This window comes from Balaenoptera musculus, chromosome 13 (assembly GCF_009873245.2).
Source record: "Balaenoptera musculus isolate JJ_BM4_2016_0621 chromosome 13, mBalMus1.pri.v3, whole genome shotgun sequence".
Lineage (NCBI taxonomy): Eukaryota > Metazoa > Chordata > Mammalia > Artiodactyla > Balaenopteridae > Balaenoptera > Balaenoptera musculus.
The window spans coordinates 33155202-33176844 of record NC_045797.1 but is presented as its reverse complement, the minus strand read 5'-3'; the positions used below and the strand labels follow the sequence as shown (position 1 = coordinate 33176844).

The 21643-nt window shown below is 42.4% G+C and overlaps 1 pseudogene; it reads right to left on the bottom strand.

Moving 5' to 3' along the window:
• Positions 1–5746: 5746 nt before the first annotated feature.
• LOC118906357 lies at positions 5747–20317 on the bottom strand (annotated as a pseudogene).
• Positions 20318–21643: the final 1326 nt, after the last annotated feature.

Sequence of the window (21643 nt, the reverse complement as noted above, 5' to 3'; positions counted from 1 at the left end):
GACAAATTCATTTGTTTTACTGGCCAATATTGCCTTAATTCAGCCCATCCCTAAGTCAGTTGCAAGCAAAAACATTGCATAATTGGCTTTGACCCAACAGAGCCCATCTCTTGATGGTAGGGACCTGCCTTAAGCATCTTTTGTAGGTGCCTCAGACCAAAACATTGTGATTTGCCCATAATGGATGCCCAGTTATTTATTTAATTCAGTCATTTATTTAAAATGTATATCAAGTGCCTATTCTTTTCCAGGTCTCAGGACTAAGGATTTATCAGTGAAAAAAATGATCAGTGGTAAAACAATATGTTCCTGTTCTCTTGGAGCTCACTGTCCTGGGGAGGGGGAGATGGTATACAATAAACACATAAGTCAATCGAGTGACAGGAAGTGTTTTGTGAAATCTAGTGATCTGAAAAGTGTAACTCAATTCACAAGAACTGGAGATCAGTGGCAGATTTATGAGTGTCCTCCTAAGCCAGAGGTGAGACATAACGCGTATATAAGATGCTCCAGCAGATGCAGAACATGGTACAGAATCATGTTCAAATCGCCACACTTCTGGTTTCTTAATCCTACTTACTTAGACCTGGTTGGCCCTCACCTACACTTATAGGTTTAGAGTCCTTATTTCTTGCCTCTTTTGAGTCTTCCTTAATAATTTTCTGCTTTTTAAGCCTTCCCTTGTCTGTGAAGACCCCTCATCTACTGCTGGATGAATTGGCTGATAGCTGTAAGTCATTTTCTTGTTCTCCCAGGACGGTGTTAGGACCATATGAGATGCTCTACTCCTTCCTCTGACCTACAGTGTTTGAAGGCAGTAGCATAACTGTCTTGCATATGGAAAAACTGAGCCCCTACAGATTAAATAATTTGTTCAGTGTTATACAGCTAGAAGATACCAGGGACATGATTCAAATCCATGCTCAAGGCCCTCTTGAGCAAATCTAATATGAAATTCTACCTCTGTTCACAAATGTTTCTTATGTTAAGTGTGTCCCTCTTAAGACTGTAGAACCCATGTTACACATCTCTTCTTTCTTCCCCACATTTCTGGTACATAACACTGTCCTGAGAGTAGAGTAAAATCGATAAATGGTTGAGGGTAGAGGGCTTCTCATTTGTGTGAAAACAATATAACAGCAACCTTGGAATAACATTTTTCAAAAAGAATAGTAAACAGTTATTTTTAACCAGGTGACAGCTAAGATATTCAAATAATAAATGAATTTACTCTGATGGTCATGCAGATAGATATTAATGTGGCACTGACGCGTTTCCATCAGTTACACAGGCATGCATTGGCTCTAACCATGACATAGTAGAAGCATCAAGGCCTTTAAAAATAGTGATCAGGGAACCACATGGATCATAATTTTAAAACAACCCTTCTTCATGCTTTAAAGTACAACTGTTACCAACAATCGTAACAACTCAAGTTTATGGTTGGAGAGTGATCCTGCTGAGTTGTTACTGAATGCCTGATGCTCACGTGGGATCCAGAGACCATCAGTCTGCCTCTGCCATTCAAATAATGCACACCCACTGTAAATGCCTCTTGGAATTTATGCCACTCGTGAACAGTCATTCATTTGGATGACCAGTACCCTGCTCAACCAAAATTAAAAAACAAAATATTTAATACACTTCAGTATGATTTAGTACATATAAACATGGTGATCATAAATCAAGAGAATTTCCCCAACTGGGAAAACATAAAATTTCCAGATCCATTTTAGAAATCTAAACAATTCATGCTCTGGCCCCCAACTGTCATGGGATCTTGGAATTGTGGTGTTATGGGAACCTGGAAAACTGTGAGCACCCATCCCGTTCCCCTTTGCAAGGCCTCCTCTCAGCAAGTCCAGACACAGGAAAGAAATGTTAGATACCTGCAGGGTGGTTTTTAACAGTTTGTTCGTTTTTAAATTATAAAATTAAATTACACATATATTCTCCTATGAAGTTGTGTTTAGTGACTATCAGGGAAACAGCTGCTGAAACAAACAGAACCTGAAGTGTAGAACAACTGAGATACACTAGAAGATTCTTTCTTGCTCACATAACAGACAAGGCATATGTTCTTTGTTCATGACGGTGATGTTCCTCCAACCGTGGAACCACTTGGTGGTTCAACAACCAAGGCTGATTGAGGCTCTAACATTTTCAACACAAGTTCTCTGAAGCGTCTGTGGTCTATTTCATCCTAGTCATCCGGAAGAGCTTGGAGAAGCATGTGCAGAAGATTTCAACAAACTGCCTGAAAATGGTTTCTATCACTTCCCCTTGCATGGCATTGCCTAGGACTCTGTCCCATGGTGAACCTAGCTGCAAGGGAGGACGGAGAACATGACTGTGGCTATGTGCTCAGAAAGAAGAGAAGAATGTGCATCTTGGTGAATGGTGGCTCTCCCTGTCTCAGTGATAAATGTCATTTGCTCTACAGAAACTTTTCCCAGAGTTATCCTACATCTTGCTTCTCAGTGCCTACCCATTCCCTCCTAGGGCTTCTCTGAATTCAGTATTCATTTTGGCACAAAGTTAAGATTCATAAGAAGGTAGTCAAATGGTACAAAATTCCAGTTATAAGATAATTAGGTACTGGGATGTAATGTAGAACTTGATGACTATAGTTAACACTGCAGTATGATATATACAACAGTCATTAAGAGAATAAATCCTAAGATTACTCGTCACTCAGCATGGGAATTTTTTTTTCTACTTTTTGTTTTTGTATCTATGCAAGATGATGCATGCTAACTAAGCTTATTGTGGCAATCATGTCACAATATATGTAAGTCGAATCATTATGCTGTAACCTTGAACTTGTACAGTGTAGTATGTCAATTATATCTCAGTAAAACTGGAAAAAAAGATTAAGAAGAGAGGAAAGGACAGAGAAGAAAGTGATTGACACACTTCTCTCTCTGTTGGTAACTAGAACTGTCCTCCAATATTTATTGACACAATACTGAAGACTGCTTTAATTGAACTGAAACAGAAAAACAGTATCTTCATGATGATCACCCATCATTTACAGGAAATAATAAATTGACCTTCGGTCTTCTCATCTCCTCACTAGCCGTCAGCGTCCTTCTCTCATAAGCCTCATGTGCAAACCAGTAACTGTCTCCACAGTTTACCTTTGAATACTCCCTCACCCCCAGCCTAAAACGAACTCATCAATTCACTCTCCTTCAGCAATGTTCATCATCGTAAGAGATGCAGGTGCAATATTTCTGGAAATCCACTCTCTCATAGTTTGCTGAATGTTTACTAAGTTTGCTTATGAAAGGTCTCACAAATCCTCTGCTTAGCTCACTTCACCTTTCCGCAGTAGAACAGAGTTCAAATTAGGTTCCATGTCTGAGAATGAGTGAGAAGGTGGGATGGATTTCCAAAATAAAGCAACTTACCCGGGTCCCTTTATGTACGTTAGAGACCACAGACCCAATCAGAGACTTGAGGTACCCTCTAAGGGAGCCCCCTGAGGATTCAGCCAGAGTTTTCTAAGCTAAAAGAGTTGATGTCAGTCAGACAGAGATAGACAAGTACTGCATGATATCACGTATATGTAGAACTTAAAAAAGCCAAACTTGTGAAAACAGAGGGTAAAATGGTGGTTACCAGGGGATGGAGGGTGGGGAATAATCGAGATGTTGTTTAAGGGTAGAAACTTACAACCAGTGGTAAATAAGCCCTAGAGATCTAATGCACAGTATTGTGAACATAGACAACAGTATTGTATTACAAACATCAAACTTGCTAAGAGACTAGAACTTCATTATTCCAACCACTAAAAATGAAGGATAATTACCTAATGTGATAGAGAAGCTAGTTATCCCTACAATGGCAATCATATTATAATATATAAATGTATCAAATTAACTTGTTGTACATCTTAAATTTATTCAATGTTATATGTCAAATATATGACATTTCAATACAAGGTTTTTAAAATATATATATTTTTAAAATGTTGATGTCAGTACACCATAAAACTGTTATTTGAATGCTGTGTTGATTTCAATGACCACAGAGGCCACTTCAACTATAGCATGCTGACCCACCGGAGTGCCTCCGTTCTTTATGTACTCATATTAAGGAGGAAATTTCCCCCATCCAGGACTCTGAAATTCATCGAAAAAATATGAAATCATACTCCTGACGTTTTTGAGGGCTTTATTTCATTTTGGTAGTTCTGAGTGCATAGATAACCTTTCTTGTGAGTTTCCCTACCCTGTTTTTCACCTATACTCCTTCCTTCTCTTTTCCTCTCCCTGCTGAATTTCTCTCTTCTCTCTCCTCTAAAAGCTGGGGGCTAAAGTTGGTCCCAAGCGAGAAAAAAGGAGAAGCAAGAGAACCCCTTGAAATGTTTCCTTCCCACTCCCTACCTCTCCTGCATTCTGAGACTGTCCCCAAGGAGATTTTAGCCTGGTCACCTCCCTCCCATCTTCCCCTTCCTTTCCAAATTTGTGCAGATGACAGCAACATGATGGATTCCAGGATGGTAGATTTTTTTTTTTTTTTCATAGCACAAGGTTCTCTGTATTGCGATGCCCAGTGGAAAACATCTGTAAACCAGCTCACTGTAGTGGTGACGGCTGCAACCATACCAAGGCACTTTCATTATATAAAAAAAGGGCGGGGTGGGAGTTCTGTTCACGCCTCTGTAACAGCAACTGGAACCTGAATTCAGAGCCTTTTAGGCATATGTAGCTTTTATATATCTTCATGATTTCTTGAGAGTTTGTTTCCTTAAAAAAAAAAAAAAGCCTTCTTTGCCATAAGTAAGTCTAAATGCAGCATATACAAAACAGTTAGGAATACAGGGAAATTCAGCCACCAGTGTAGACCAGTGTAGGACAAGCTACTCTCTTCTAGACATGGTTACAAAGGAAAGGCAGGGATAAAGACTTGGAATTTTACCATGTATTACGGTTAGAGGGAGAAAAGACAAATTTTTTTTTTTCTTTTAAAAATATCTGTGCAGATGGCAGAGTCTTGAATTATACTGAGTCAACGGTACAGATCAACTACCCTCGGCCCCCAGTCCTGGAGTAGGTTCGAGATCACCTGGCCCTTTCCACCGCTCTGGCTGTCAGACTCGGGACAAGCCCCTTAACCATTAAATATATTTGGTCCCCGAGAGTGTTGGGAGAGGCCACCGCTGGCCTCTCCAGCTTGGCCCCTGGGCCCTGTCTTCTCAGCCCAACAGGCTGAGAAGACAGTCCCGTTGCAGCAAGGGCGGGCTGCCCTCGGCAAAGGAGGGAAAGGGGTCATCACTGCACTTGAGACATTTCAGAATCAGGAAGGTGACAGTGGCGCCGCCCGGCAGGGGTGGGGAGGAACGCCCCTCCCTCCCCAGCCAGCATCCTGTGCCCTGCACAGAGGTGGACCCCCTGGGCCTGCTCACGTCGGACCACCCAGAGCCCACGGGAGTGGGGGGCCGCTGGGGCAGAGAGTGTGAGGTCACGGGGTGTGATTGCCAACAGCAAAGAAGCGAGAGGGTGGCGGAGGCGGGGGAAGGTGACAACTCTTCTGGGGCATCGGGCTAGCAAAACTCCTTCGTCTGAAGAAAACTAGATTCGTAGAAAACTCTCTTGCCCATCCCCAGAGGCCTGCCCTCCTCACGTCACCACCTTGTGCTTTGTGGCAAGGGAGGCGGGGGCGATCCTGCGGGCGGCTCTGATCCTGGGCCAGGGCCCAGGACTCTTGACTCTTTGGTATCAGATTCGGGGGCGGGGGTGAGTGGGGAGCAGGAGGGGCTGCAGCAGAGGAAGCCGGAAAGCCCTTCAACGAGGCCTGGGGGGATGGGCGGGGAGGTGAGGCCTGAGGTCCCCTGGCCCGGGGGGACGAGGTGGGGTCACAGCCACAGCAGTCCCCGGAGGGAGGAAGGGGTGCTGCGGAGGCTGGGAAGGGGAGGCGGAGTCGTCGTTGTCGTCCGTCTCGGGCAGCAGGAGAAGAGGTGATTATTGCGCAGCTTTGGCCTCAGCCCCATGGGCTCTGCCATCCACCTCCTCGTCCGAGCGGTCGCCGGCCCCTTTCCGGGCCATTCGGCGGGGCACGACAAACGGCAGGTCCCCACGTCTGAGCTGGCTCTTGAGGGAGCTGACCTCGCGGTTCCTGGCGCCCAAGGTCTCCGTGGCATCCTCCAGCTCGCGCTGCGGTTTCCGGCGGGAGGCGTTAGCGCGCTGGGCCTCCTCCCGCTGCCGCTTGAGCTGCTTCAGACGCGCGGGCGCCTTTTCCGCCCGGTCCCCGTGCTGCTCCGCCTTCCCCCGCTAATCGTCCACCCGCAGCGCCGCATCCTCCAGCTCCTTCTCGGCCCGACGCACCTGCTTGCAGGCCGCCTGGCGCTCCTTGGGCTCGTTGTCCAGCTGCACCTCCAGCCGTGCGATCTTGGCCTCGAGGTTGGCGATGGAGGCCTTGGACTTGGACTTGACGGGTCCCTCCATCTCCTGCAGCTTGCCCTTGAGCTCCTCGTTCTGGCGCTCCAGCTGCTGCCGCGCGTCCTCGTTCAGATGGGTGTTGATCTGGTCGCTCTGCAGGTTCGCCTTCTTCAGCCTGTCGTTCCCCAGCTCCGCGCTGCCCTGCCCCTCCGCCAGCTCCTCCTCCGGCTGCGCGATGCAGGCCTCCAGGCGCCGCTTCTCCTCCAACGCCAGGGCACCTTTGCCGCTGCTGTTGGCCCTCTCGTCAGCCAGCTGGCCCCGCTCCTGCTGGGCCTGGCGCTTGGCACGCTCGGCAGCTGCCAGCTCCTCCTGCAGCTGGATCGTCTCGGCCTCCTTGCTCTTCAGCTTCTCGTTCTCCTTGGCCTGCACCAGGGTCTCCTCGCGGGAGGCACCAGGGTCCTCCAGCTCCCCCAGGCAGTCCTTCATCTGGGCCTGCAGCTTCGTCCCGGTTCGTTTGAGGGCTTCGTCCCGGTTCTTGTTGGCCGAGTCTATGTGGGCCTCCAGGTCCTTCAGGTCCATCTCCAGCTTCTTCCGAGCAGCCACGGCCATAGAGCGCTGCTTCCTCCATCCTCCAGCTAGGCTTCCATCTCCCGCGTCTGTCTGACCAGCTCCTGCTTCTTCTCCTCGCTCTGCTCGTCGCGGCCCTGCAGGTCCCGCTCGAACTGGGCCTTCGTGGCCTACAGGCTCACCTCCAGCCGCAGCTCGTCCTCCAGCTCCTGAGCTGTGGGTCTTCATCTCCTCCACCTGCCACTCCGGGGCCCGCTTGGACGTCTCCAGCTCGTGGACGCTCTGGCCGACGTCGTCCTGGGAGCTCATGAGGCCCTCCATCTCCGTGCGGAACTTCTTGAGCCGCTCCAGCTCCGCCTCCAGCCCCATGGCCTCCTCCAGAGCCCGGGCCAGAGGCAGCGCCTTGGTCTCCTTCTCCCGGGCCTCCGCCTCCGCCCGGTCGCGCTCCTCCGCGTACTTGGCGGAGATGGTCTTCTCCTCGGCCAGGAGCTGGTGGAACTTCTTCCGCTTCTTCTCCAGGTTGGAGACGCTCTGCCGCTGGTGGTCCAGGTCCACGAGCAGGTCGTCCAGCTCCTGCTGCAGCCGTGCCTTGGTCTTCTCCAGCTGGTCGTAGGCGGCCACCTTCTCCTCGTAGCGCTGGCTCAGCCCCTCCAGGTCCTTCTGGAGCTTCCTCTCGGCCTCCTTGGCTGTCTCCAGGCACCCCACGCCGCCCTCCATCTTCCTCCTCATGTCGGTGACCTGGGCGTGCAGGGTGGCGATCTGCTTCTCGAGGTTCCGCTTGGCCTCCTCCTCCTCCTCCTCCAGCTGCTCTTTTAAGGAGTTCTTCTCATCCCTCACCTGCTTCAGCTTGGTGCCCAGACTCAGCTTCTGCCCCGTCTCCTCCTGCAGGAGCTCCTGCGTGTCATGCAGCTGGGACTCCAGAGTGGAGAAGTCCTTCGTGAGCTTGCTGGACTTGCTGTCTGACTGCGTGAGAAGACCCGTCACATTGTCCAGCTCGACCTGCAGCTTGGAGACCTTGTCGGCTAGCTCCGTGAGCACGCGCTCTCCCTCGGTGAACTTGACCTGCAGCTCCTGCAGCTGGGGGGATGGTAGATTTTATCCCATAAAACTAATGTCAGGAGGATCTCCAACTGTCAGTAAATATGTTATCAAAACGCTGCTAAGGGGGCTTCCCTGGTGGCACAGTGGCTGAGAATCTGCCTGCCAATGCAGGGGACACGGGTTCGAGCCCTGGTCTGGGAAGATCCCACATGCCGCGGAGCAACTGGGCCTGTGAGCCACAACTACTGAGCCTGCGTGTCTGGAGCCTGTGCTCTGCAACAAGAGAGGCCGCGATAGTGAGAGGCCCGCGCACCGCGATGAAGAGTGGCACCCGCTCGCTGCAACTAGATAAAGCCCTCGCACAGAAACGAAGACCCAACACAGCCAAAAATAAATAAATAAATTTATTAAAAAAAAAAAAAAAAGGCTGCTAAGGGCTGGAAATTTATTTTAAATAGTCCCGGCATTCCTCTCCTTTATAGAGCAGTTGCCTCCTAGACCTCTAAACTTAAGGAATTCTTGAATTAAAACATCTTCATTCTGGGAACAGCATATAGTTATGGTTGCAAAACTTAGGAGTCCCGTTTCATCATTATAATTTGATGATCTCATTCTTAAACTGCTGAACGTTCTTAGACAGCAGGGTGTTGTAGTGGAAGTTGCGTTGGGGTTTTACATCAAACAACCCCAGGTTGAAATCTGGACTCTGTCACTTAATACTAGTATAACCTTGGGCAAATTACATGCCCCTTCTGAACCTCAGTTTACACGTTTCTACAATGGGGAGAATAATTCCTATATTTTTAAGAGTGGTGATTAAATGACAGGTTGTACATACTGTGCTCAACATTTTAGAGACACTCAATCTTTTCTGGCACTATGGACATCTTTAGGGAAGTCACCTTGTATCTGATCTTGTATTAAGAAATAAGTGATATTCCATTGTATATATGTGTCACATCTTCTTTATCCATTCATCTGTCGTTGGACATTTAGGTTGGTTCCAGGTCCTGGCTATTGTAAATAGAGCTGCAATGAACATTGTGGTACATGTCTCTTTTTGAATTATGGTTTTCTCAGGGTATATGCCCAGTAGCGGGATTGTAGACATAGAGAATGGACTTGAGGACACGAGGTGGGAAGGGGAAGCTGGGGCGAAGTGAGAGTAGCATTGACATATATACACTACTGAATGTAAAATAGCTAGTGGGAAGCAGCCGCATAGCACAGGGAGATCAGCTCCGTGCTTTGCGATGACCTAGAGAGGTGGGATAGGGAGGATGGGAGGGAGGCTCAAGAGGGAGGGGACATGGGGACGTGTGTATGCATATGGCTGATTCGCTTTGTTGTACAACAGAAACTAACACAGTATTGTGAAGCAATTATACTCCAATAAATATATATTTTTAAAAATAAGTGAATGAATGGATGAGTGAATGAATACATCTATCTAGTCAGTGTTCAAAATTTTTCTAAACTCAAAAAATAGCACTTGATATGCTAACAGCCCCAAATGAGAAAAACATTATCCGCTAAATGAAACAACTCTGACGTTAAGTCCCAAACAATCACAAAATCTACAAACAACCGTTGCCTTGTCAAAGCCACAAAGCCATTTGCTAAATAACACCTGTTTCTGCACACACTAAAGCAGAACTCCCCAGGGAAACAAGAAATGCACACTTTGGGTATTGTATTTTACACTGTCCTCTTTGTTGCCCTAGTATAAGGATACAGATAAAGATATTTAGAGAGATTAACATAAAAGTCTGGAAAAAGTGTACTCTACCTCATCACCACCCCCTGCAAAAAAAAAAAAAAAAATGACCTAGGATATCAATTTAGAAATTTTCAGGTAATTAAAGTGGATTAAAACAAAATAAAACATCCTTAGCCAAATGTTCTGATCATTAGGAATTTCTTTCTTAACACTAGTTGAAATGTAGAAGTCAGATTGAAGAAGATGAGAAAGCTGCCAGAATTTCTCACCCTTGTATTTTTATTTCTTATGTTATTATTTGAGTGCAGAATACTTTTAAACATATCTTGAATGATAATACCTTCCAACCGATATGATTTGTTCCTTTAAATAAGTGTTTTGAGGATATTTTTCACATTCTGACCTGTGATTTCATTCTACTCAGAGCCAGCTGCTTTCCCGTAGACTGAAGCTCTGACATTTATAATGGAATTGAACAGTGTAATAGGATTCACTTAACAAAAATGCTGCTGTGACATGAACTTTATGGGACCTTCCACTGAACAAGGGAGGCCTGTTTTAACATTGTCTGGATGCTATTTCATGGCAGAAATGGAAGCAAAAAACGCAATAGCTGGGTCTCTGCATAAATGAAGCCACACCATTTTTCTTTTTTTTCTCTCTTTTAAAATAATTTATTTTTTTTATTGAAGTATAGTTGATTTACCATGTTGTATTAGTTTCAAGTGTACAGCAAAGTGATTCAGATGTATATATATACATAAATATTCTTTTTCAGATTCTTTTCCCATATAGGTTATTACAGAATACCAAGTAGAGTTCCCTGTGCTCTACAGTAGGCCCTTGTTGATTATTTATTTTATATATAGTGGTGTGTATCTGTTAATCCCATATTCCTAATTTATCCTTCCCCTACCACCTTTCCCCTTTGGTAACCATAAGTTTGTTTTCTATGTCTATGAGTCTGTTTCTGTTTTGTAAATAAGTTCATTTGTACCTTTTTTTAGATTCACATATAAGTGATATCACATGATATTTGTCTTTGCTCTGTCTGACTTAGTTCACTTAGTATGATCATCTCTAGGTCCATCCACCACACCATTTTTCTACAGTGGAGACACAGTCATAAAAAGATGGCAAAATTAAAACAACATTTCACCTTTTACTCTTTGGTAAGATTCTCCCTATCCGTATAGAAGAGAATATTTTAATATTCTGCCAAAAGACATAAGTGGTCTGGTAGCATCCTCATTAAACCCTCTCAAAGTCTTCCAGAGTTCTCGAATCTCTGGAGCTCTGCTACTGCTTCCAAGTAGCTAATGTGATGTTATTTTACAACACTCTGCCAGAGCTGCTTTCTCTCCAACAAGAATCTTACTAGCTTTACCGTTTGGCAGCCTGTAGCATGTTTAGAAAAAAAATCCATAAACCAGATGGCGGAAATACAGAGTAATCTGTTTGGGAAACCCAGGTTATAAATATGTGCATGTTGGGAAAAGGGCAAAAAGTTGAGGTAAAGCAGCTGATGCAGCTTTCAGGCTGGGCTCCAATCATGACATTTTTAGACGGGTGCCCTGAGAGCGTCTACATGTTTATTTTCTATTGTATTTTTCCCCTCATGCTCAGGAAGAACCCACAGGAGTTCACTCATTTTCCCACACTGGAAAGCAAATTGAATCCTGACTTGGAAGTTTTCATCGAGGTTTCATCTGCAAAAAGTATATTCTTCTGTTGGTGGTGAGAGAGGGTGGGGATGAAGTGTTAGGACTGGGGTGCATCATCGTGTGACCCAACTTCCTCCTTCCTTGACCCTTCTCCATATGTGTGAGGATTTCTCCTCACCCTAATATCAACTTCCAAGTGAAGTAAGGCTGAAGTGAAAATCAACCTTAAAAGAACAAAGATGGCTTACAACCACAGTTTGTGTACATGATGGCGTGGGGTGAGTGGGTAGGTGAAAGATGCAGTTAAAAGAAGAAGGGCACAACTTTGCATGTATGTGTGTGTGTGTGTGTGTGTGTGTGTGTGTGTGTGTAGGGGGAGTGACCTGTGTTAGATGATTGCATTCATATGAATAGCAAGACCTTTTCATGCCTCAGCTGCTGATGACACCCTTCTCTCTTTCTGCGGCCTTCAAGAGTCACAGCCTTGCCACCATTGATTAGCTCAGGCCATCAAAGAGTTGCTCCCTAATCTTCCTGCTGCGGCTGGGTGGTGTATTTTTAGGCCCTGTGGATGGACAGTTAAACTGATGTAGCCTGCCTTCTAGAGACTTATGCCCCTCCATAGCACCAACATTGCAGGCAGCTACGCAGACACAAGGCAACTGCATTCCTTACATCCCTGCCCTTGCCACCTTAAGGAAATTGAACACTCTGTGCCATGTTAGCAGTAGTTGTAGGCATACAGCCCACTGGGGAAACAATGAAGAGCTCAGCTATATTAATTCTTCTCTTTGGCTCCAAGCACCCCTGAGATCTCGCTTGAGTCTTCCCGGGGACTCTGTGGGCCTCCCTTAGTTGCTGCCCCTCATTGTTACTGGCCTCTGCCACTGCCTGACAATGCTGGCTATGGGTACATTCCTATTTTTCTCATGACTTCAGCAACACTGGTATAATCTCTCTGGACGTTCTCCTATAGCTGCTGCATGGAGGCAAGAGAAAAATCCTCTTCCCACTGGTGTTTCATCTTTACTGTTGAAGTGCAAACAGGGAAGCTGTGTGCTTTCAGCCTCTTTAGTACTCTTAGAGGCAAGTACCTTTTATTGTTTCATCCTTTCAGCTTTTTGTGCCCTTTCCCTTCTTCTTGGGGTTAATCACTAATGCCAAACGGTGCGATTGGGACAAAATTCAAGCAGCAAGTCCAGGGCTATGGCTGTGGCCAATATCAGCTCTCCTATTGAACCTCCCACCACAATCCAATGGCTTCCACCTTCCCAATGACAGGGTGTCCAGAGAGTTATTATATGATTCTCTGGGATCTTCTCTGGAGATGAGCCACAGACTCCAAGAGCCTGTCGAAATAATCCTCCACACTCTGATATGCCCAATTTTCAAATGATTTTATAGTTTAAGCTGTTACTCTTGCATCCGTTCCATGTAAATATTCCTTATCATGGTTCCATGTTATTATTTAGAGCTCACCGTGATGGAGAGACGGTCAGCCTTACATAAATTTACAAGTTAATTACTTATATCAGTAAATAATAAATATTTTTTTACATCAACTAAAAAAAAATTAGGTATTACAATTTTAGAATGTTTACAGAGACCAACTCTCTTGAATATCAAGAAAAGAAAACTCAACCAACAATCTTCAGTTCTCATGAGATTCTCTAGAGCTCTTTTAACAGCTTAAACAGGTACTCAAAACCCACAGCCATTTGGCTCTGGAATATTCTGCCTTTTGAATTATCTCAGCAAAATAAGCCCTGGTGTGGATAGCATTGTGCCCAGCCCGCTCCCCTGTCCAATTTATATATTGAAGCCCTAACCCCCAATGTAATATTTGGAGATAGAATTTTTAGGAGGTAAGTAAATTAGGTGAGGTCATAAGGGTGGAGCCCCGATCTAATGGGATTAGTGTCCTTCTATGAAGAGACACCAAAGAGCTCTTGCCCCCACCCCCACTCTTCCTTTCATATGACACAGAGGAAAAGCCACGTGAGGACACAGCTAGAAGTCAGCTGTCTTTAAGCCAGGAAGAGAGTTCTCATCGGAACCCAACTTGGCTGGACCTTGATCACGACTTCTAGCCCCCAGAACAGTGAGAAAATAAATTTCTGATATTAAGCCATCCAGTCTATGGTATTTTGTTATGGCAGCCCAAGCAAAAGAATATAAGCCCATCAAAATGGATCTGGTATCTAGTTCAGCCAAACCAGTTTCTTCCATTAGAGGAGCATAACCAAAAAATCATGTTCCAATCTGTTTTTATAAAGAGCAGAGGAGAGATGACCTGAGGGCTCAAGAGAGGTAGCATAGGTGAAGTGGGATATAGAAGACACTTAATGGAATGCTCTACTCAGAGGCAACATACAAAAGCAGAGAAAGCCAGATAGACTGGACTAGAAAAAAAAGTTAATTTATCAAACTCATGAATGTTAATTTTAGAGCCAAATGCAAGGGGTTTTTTTTTGTCTGAGAACTGTTTCTTCTTGTTTACAAAATGCATGACTGGCCCTATCTTGCGGTTCATTTATAGCTGTGGACTTTGGATCTGTAGGAGGACTTTCCAGCCAGAATTTTTCCACTTTCCTTGCAACTATTTCCATCCTGGTTTGAAAGAAGACAGAAGATTTTCAGGCTTTTATGTGTATAAGAACAGAAGCATCTCTTTCATTAGGAATTGGATTCTTTATTTTCTGCATTGTATCTTCCTCCCTGGCTCCTTTACCATCATGTTTCATGCCTGGGTTTTTCAGCCTTTCTGTTGTATTCTCCTCTGTTTTAGCTCTAAGGATTTTCTTATATACTGTTACTACACTATTTTAGTCATATGAATTTATCTTTCTGTGTGTAGATAAATCACAATTCTATATTTTCATCTCTATCTTTCTCATAAGTTCAAGATCTGTAAATCCAAGTGCCTTCTAGATATTTCTAATAGAATATTACACATCAGTCATCTCATACATCCCATATCCAAAATGGAATTCATTGTATTTCCCCCCAAACCATTCTCCCTCATGTATTCAAGACTCTGTTTAATGTGTCATCTATTCCCATTTCTCAACTAGATAGACACCTCAAAGACACGTTCAGCTTGTCTCTCTCCTTGGCTCCCTCCAGCCTTAAGCCCTACAATCTAGTCACTTAACGAATCCCTTTGTTCCCACCTCAGATATGCGCCTCAATATTTGACAATCCATGCTCTCCCACTATCACTGCCACAGCCTTAGTGCAGATTTTCTTAGTTTATTGCCTGTATTTTCCCACAATCTCCTGGTTCGTCTCCCAGCCCCAAAGCAACTAGAGCTAGTGTTTCCCTGATTCAGACTTACACCTCGAGTCCCCACAGGCTTCTATCCTGAGCCCTCTCCTAAGATTATTTTATCAAAGTTGTCAATTATGCCTCAGATATAAAATCTAATGGATTCTTTCCCTTCCTCATTATCTTGGCCCCTCTTTAGCATATGATGCTGTCAGCTACCCTTTTCATTAAAGTCTCTACTCCCAGGTCTTAGACTCTATTTCCCTGGTTCGTTTCCTACCTTCTTATTATTTCTGCCCATCTCCATTGTTGACATTTCATGGTGACTTCAACATTATCTAGATGTAGTGAGTCTGTTTCTTTATTTTGTTTTTTAATCTCTAGTGATGCTTTTCCCTTAGAGACTAGTTTGCCTGACATGAATATTATTACTAGCTACATAGTAGCCAAAAACACGTAAGCATCCTACTTTGAAAAAAGTTTTGTTTTCCTCAAATTTTTACCATTATGAAAGAACCTTGTGATGAGCTTCTTTATACATACATCTTTGTAAGTTTCTTTGGTTGATTTCTGGTATAAATTCCTAGAAGAGAAATTTGTGGTTCAAAAGATGTATTTTAAAAACATTTTGCAGTGCGTAGTCACTGGAGAATATTCCCACTAGAAAAAAATTGAACCAACTAACACTTTCATCGGCGGTTTAGGAGAATGACTTTTTTCCCATTCCCTCACCATTAGCAGAACGTTTTATCTCTGATATTGTGACAAGCAAAAGCGAACGAGGGGTGTTTTATTTTATATATCTCATATTCTGTCTTCTCTAACCATATTCTTTGCTCATTTTCAAAAAAATAGTTCTTTTTGATATGTAAGAAACCTATGTAATAGTGATATTAACTCCTTTTCCAATACATTTAAGATATTTTAGAAATTTGTTATTTGTCTTTTAATTTTGTTAATAGTGTTCTTAGTACAGTTGTCCGTTTTTATATTTCTCAGTAACAAAATATAGTAGTCTCTTTATTTGCAGCTTATCTCTTTGTTATACCTTAGAATGATCTTTCCTCCTCCAAAATTATATAAATGTTCAGTTATATTTTTTCTAGATCTTTTATAAGTACTTTATATATCTTTTCAATAGCACTTGCAATGAATGTCATCACTCTATTTGGAATGTCAGTTGGTAAATTCCTTGAATACAATTTCTTTTTCAAGTAAGAAACTAGGAAATGTTGAATTTTATATAAATATATACATATATATTCTTTTCTCACTGATGTGCAGTGCTACATTTATTGTAAATTGAATTGTGTTGATTCTTCACTAGCTTCTAGACTTTTATCTCTTTCACCTATTTCTTTTTAGACTGTTTCCTTGGTTGCCTACTTATTCTGTGATTAGGGCCATACTCTTTTAAATATCATTGTTTTTATCATATGCTTTATTATCTAACAGTTCAAGTGTATATCTTTTTTTATATTACAATGTTTATTGGATATTTTTGCCCAGTTACTTATTCAGAGAAACTTAAAACAATTTTTGTCAAGACTTTCTCCCCGAATATCCTTTTGGGAGTTTAATTAGACATATCAATTTTACAAATTAACTCAGGAATTAAGACTCTCCAATATGGTATGACTTTAATTCTAGTTAATGGAAAAGTATAAATGACAGCTAGTTGATGCCCTATTTTTGAGAAGTAGGTAAATAGCACAGACATTTCTGTAAGAGATGATTCCCTTGTTTCTGTCCTGCACCTCAAAGGAATAAGTCATGGAAAGGAGGTTTTCTTCCAGGGACTTTCCTGCCTTTTTCCCCATGTAGAACATTTCACAGCTTGTCTCATTACAGCATTTGTAAAAACACAGTCTGAAAGCAGTGGTGCATAAATGAATTATTTAAGTTTTGCAGCAAATCGCCCTCATCTTGCTTGCTGCCTCTTAATGCACTTTAAGTGAGCCCAGGGAGGCGAATCATAGAAGGCACGGGGTGGAATGTAAACCAAGTTTTATTAGCCACAAAAAGCCACACTATAACATTTATTAAGTATTAGAGACAGTGTGTTTAAATAAGTTTGATTTGCTGAATAATCACCGACATTGCAGCCATCTTCCCCAGATAGGAGCACTCCCTTGTCAAAAATATTTATTTTCTTGTCACTTCTGTTAATATAATGGGCTCTTGGGGTTTTGTGAGAGTTTCTTAGCAAATCGTGATTTTCAGCAAATTACTATGTGTCTCCCACTGAATACAGCTTGAATAGCTGGGGGGAGGAAAGGGAAACCACCCACATCATTGACTGAAAGTACATCATCCTATTACTGGTGCCATTTTAGGGGCTTCAGCTGCCCTAGGAAAATGAGGAGCTAGACACCCTCTTAAGTCCGTCCCAGTCCTTCCGCCAATGAACAGTGTCAATAAACTTGATGTCCTCCCCCCACCACCCCGTCAGATTGGCCTGAGGCTGAATTCCTTTTCTTTTTAGGGGTGAATCAGCCTTTAAGACCAAATGATTCATACCACAGTTACCAACTCTTCCTTTCTTATCTTTTTCGTTTTCCTGATGCAAAATGAAACCGACAGATGCTCAGAACGTTTCTTAGCCTTGGAGCACCTTCCTAACCTTGCATCAACGGGGTGAGTTGAGAATAGGTGATTCCAGGATGCTCTGCTGTATACATCTATGGTATAAGTCCTTTTGTTATCTTTGGCTAAAGCCACTATTTTAATTCCAGACAGAAAATAACACTAAAAAAATTAAACATACCTAAGTACTCAGTGAACAGACGCTGGCTGATAAATATTTAATGCAACTGAGAGCACACCTTAGATATCGTGAAACACGGCCTGTTTGGGTACTTGCCTCACTCCTCTGTGACCAGAGGCTGCAAATGTGCAAGCGGTAATCTGTAAGCATGTGTGTGTGCGCGCATGCACGCGTGCTTGAACCCTAAATCTATGAGGAAAGGAAGGAATGCAAAAAGGCAAGAAGGAAAGAGACAAATGCCCCTTCGTCATTTCTTGTCTTTACTGGAAACAGTCCTTTTGACAGGGAGACCCACTGATTGCCTTCTGTTCATTACACGCAGACCTGTGGCATTGCATTTCCAGAGATACTGAGCGAAGATCCTAGTACAAGGCTTAGGAGTCATTGAATCTTACTGCCCACCAACCCCTTTGGCAACAGTGAAGAGATATTTTCCTTTATAAGGTGACTGTCAAGATTGTGGTCATCAGTGAGGAAGAGACTGTAGTTCTTCTGGGTTTCTAACAGCCCAGGAAATTCCAGCATTCTGCTTTGGACATGAACTTGTCTTGGCATATTGATTCACCTTGAGGATCTATGGCATTGAGATTCATTCATTCACTCATTCACTTTATCATTCAACAAATACTTCTGGAATGCCTACTATAAGCTGAGAATTCCGCTGGGTTTGTGGCTATTTTTTATGTTCAAGTTGTTCATTATTTACTGAGCGAATCAGAGTAAGAAAGAAGAAATTTGTAATACAGGTAATACCTCCTATGACACAGGTAAACATAGGCGATTACAGAAGCATATAGGTGGGACCTTGACCCATTGACCCAGTCTTGAAAGAGATGTCAGGCTGGGAGGGTCTGGAAAAAGCCATTGGAAGACATGAAATCCAAGCCGAGACCTGAATGTTGAGTAACAGACAGTTAAACAGGAGTACCTGCATGTGCAAAGGGTTAGAGGCAGGAGAGAGTGTCTGGACTATTGAGAGGGACTTAATGTAGCTGGATGTGGCTGGGACTCAGAGGGATAAAACATGAGGCTGGAGATGTAAGCAGGGGCTTGTTCAGGAACAGCCTTAGAGCTGCTGGAATTTTCACTCAGCTCTTGAAGACAATGCATTGTATTAGAGATTTTAAGTGGGGGAATTATGTGATCAGCTTTCAAATGTAGAGAACGTACTGCTTTATTTTTATTACAAGCATGTATTCAGAAAGAAAGATGACCGTTGCAATGTAGACAATAACTTGGAGGGGGCAACCTGGAGTCTGAGAGGGAAATTAAATCATTAATTAAGCTGAGAGCTGATGGGCTGACTATGAATATCTCATTGGAAAGAGACAGAGGGATGTGTATGCGGTAGGGTGGAAGTGTGTGAGCGGTGGATGTGTGCATTGTACCATTTTTCAAACAAGACTGATGATTTACTGGATTTATTAGGAAAGAGAGGAAAGAGCTAAAAAAGACCAGAGGAGTTACAAGATGCATGCCAGTCCTTGAATGGAATCTGTCAGGAGAAGGAACTGGCTTTTGAGGAATTCCTGTGAAGTCAGAACCCTTGGGGGCAGCCAGGTGAAAATACCTTGTAGACAGTGTACATTCAGGTCTGGAGTTCTGGAGAGAGATTCTAGTTCTCACTTTCCCTGCCTTTAACCACTCCATAATGGAAATAGTTAATAATATCATCTGTTTACCTTCAAAGGACCATTTGAAGCATCTCCATAAAAAGATGGGATCCCAAATTCAAATAAAAGTAGTGGCAGACAAATGTTTTAGGTTTTTAAATATCATATCAAATATTGAGATATTAGGAAACGCCCAGGCTTAGGAATATTTTTTAAAGGCTTTTTTCTCAAATGTATGACATCGCAAATAGGAAATAAATGCTCATTAGGTCTTAGTGGAGATAAATGTTACATAATATTGAGAAGGATTCTTAATTTATAGTAACAGGAGACACCTCTATATTAAGCTATTTACCTAAATGAGGGTTTGCCATGCTAGGAAACTAAAGCAGAATTAAATAGGAAGCCATCTTTATAGGGAATTTGAAGCCTGTGGGGTCAAAGGGTGCAGAAACAACCTTGTCGGAAACACTTGGACTTATTTGATGTAATAAAACAATGAAGAAATTCAGATGGTGGTTGGATAAAGGAAATCTGATTTGAGTTCACGTCTTTTTCCTAGGGGGTTTTGCTAGGAAGTGAGACTGGGTTTAAGGACCTCTGAAAGAGTTAAAACAAAAACTAATAACCAATAGTAAATTATTTTTGGTGGTGAATAATTATCGTTTAAGGAGGCATGATTGAGAGGAAGTCCTTCCCCGAGTGTTCTTGTGTGTGTGTGTGTGTATGTATTTCACAGTTTTTTTCCTCTCCAAGTCTATTTTTGCCCTTTGTTGTCCCAGTCTTGGTCTGACTGTATCTGTAACACAGTGATCAGTGATAAACATTTTCATTTGATTCGTAGTGTTGAATAAGGTGCTCTGGTTTTCTAGAAACTTGACTTAATAAGGTTTGGAAGCCTATCCTCTACCTCTGAGGTGATATGGGAGCAGTGGGTATGGGTCAGAGGATGGGTTGGGTCAAGGGACTGATAAGAAAATGCAAGAAGGAAGAGAAGAATTCAAGAGATGATGTAATAAGTGCACAAGGCAAATCCTTAAAGAGAGAATTAGAGACCACGGGTCTTCCCCAGAGGTGCAGGAGACCAGAGAGTGTGCAGGAGTCCAAAGATCTGTATCCAGCTGGCCAAAAAAACTCACAAAACATGCACTTTTTTTCCCCAAAATTTACATACTAATTCTTCAGTAGCATGGTTTAAGTCGGTGTATAAACCTTCCTCATAATCTTCACTATCACTTTCTATCACCAGTGTTTGTAATGCCTGGGTGACAGTCTGCTCCTCATATCTCATGCTGGAAGTCTTGACCTCTTTAGCACCTTTCAGGCAGTGTGATTTCAAAGCACATTGAAAACTACTCTGGTTTATGCAAAAGTTAAATAGCTTTTCTTGAATATCAATCAGAAGCTTTTGGCAGACTGTTGTTGAGTACTTAAGTGATGGTCCTTGTGAAATTTATATCAGTCCCACCAAACTCTCCACCTTGGGAAATCCTAGGTTCTATTTCAAAGGATTCAGCAATTTCTACTGGTTTTAATTGTCTTAACTGTCTTATGCCTATTTTTGTTTTGCTATTACAATCATCTTTGCTTTCAATATTGGATTATAGTGTAATATTTTGAATATACTTGAAGTAAACATTAATGTCCCCAATACAAAATAACTCAACTGAAGTAAGAATGCTATGAACAGATTGCTTCCATGACAACCATGCCACAACTGACTCACTGTTCTGTCTCTTGACTGATAAATTTTTAAAAGAATTATATTTATGGAGTGGTAAAACATGTAAAGGGTACATAATTCTAAAAACTCAAAATAATGAAAAGTACGTTTCCTCGTTCCTCTTCCTAGTGGCTAGTACTCATATCAGTTTCTTATGCATCTTTCATACATTATCTGCCAACATACATTCATACACTTTCATATAACGTTATGTATTTGTTTACCCAAATGATAAATATTTTTATACCTTATTTTTTTCACCTAATACTCTATCTAGGAAATACTTCCATTTCAGTTCATATAATTAACTCATTCTTGTTTACACTTGGATAGTTTTATATCATTTGAATTTGCCATAATTTACTTAACTGATAACTCTTTATTAATGGAGATTTTGGTTGTTTTATTTTAGTTTTAATTTTTGTATTTTTGTTAATGACAATGCAGCATCAATCATTCATACAAATATATGCATATATGTCAATGTATCTGCAAGATAAGTTCCTAGACATCAAATTACAGGGTCAAAGCAAATAAGCATTTGAAATTTCGATAGATTTTGACAGATTGTATTCTATAGAGGTTGTGCAAATGTATATTTCCACTAGCCTTGTACGAGAATGCCACTTTTGCCAAATTCGTATTGTGTACAATCAATCATTCAGATCTTTGTCAAACTTTTAGGTGAAAAAATATGGCATCTTATGTTTTAAGTTTTATGTTACTCTTATAATGAGTGGGGTTAACTTTACATGTTTTAAAAGACATGTGGTTCTTCTTTGTTAACAATTATCTGATCATGCTGCTTGCCTAGTTTTCTATTGGCTTGTTTTTTCCTTATTTGAAAATAGCAGCTCTTTATATAGATAAGAATTTATCACATTGCCTATGATA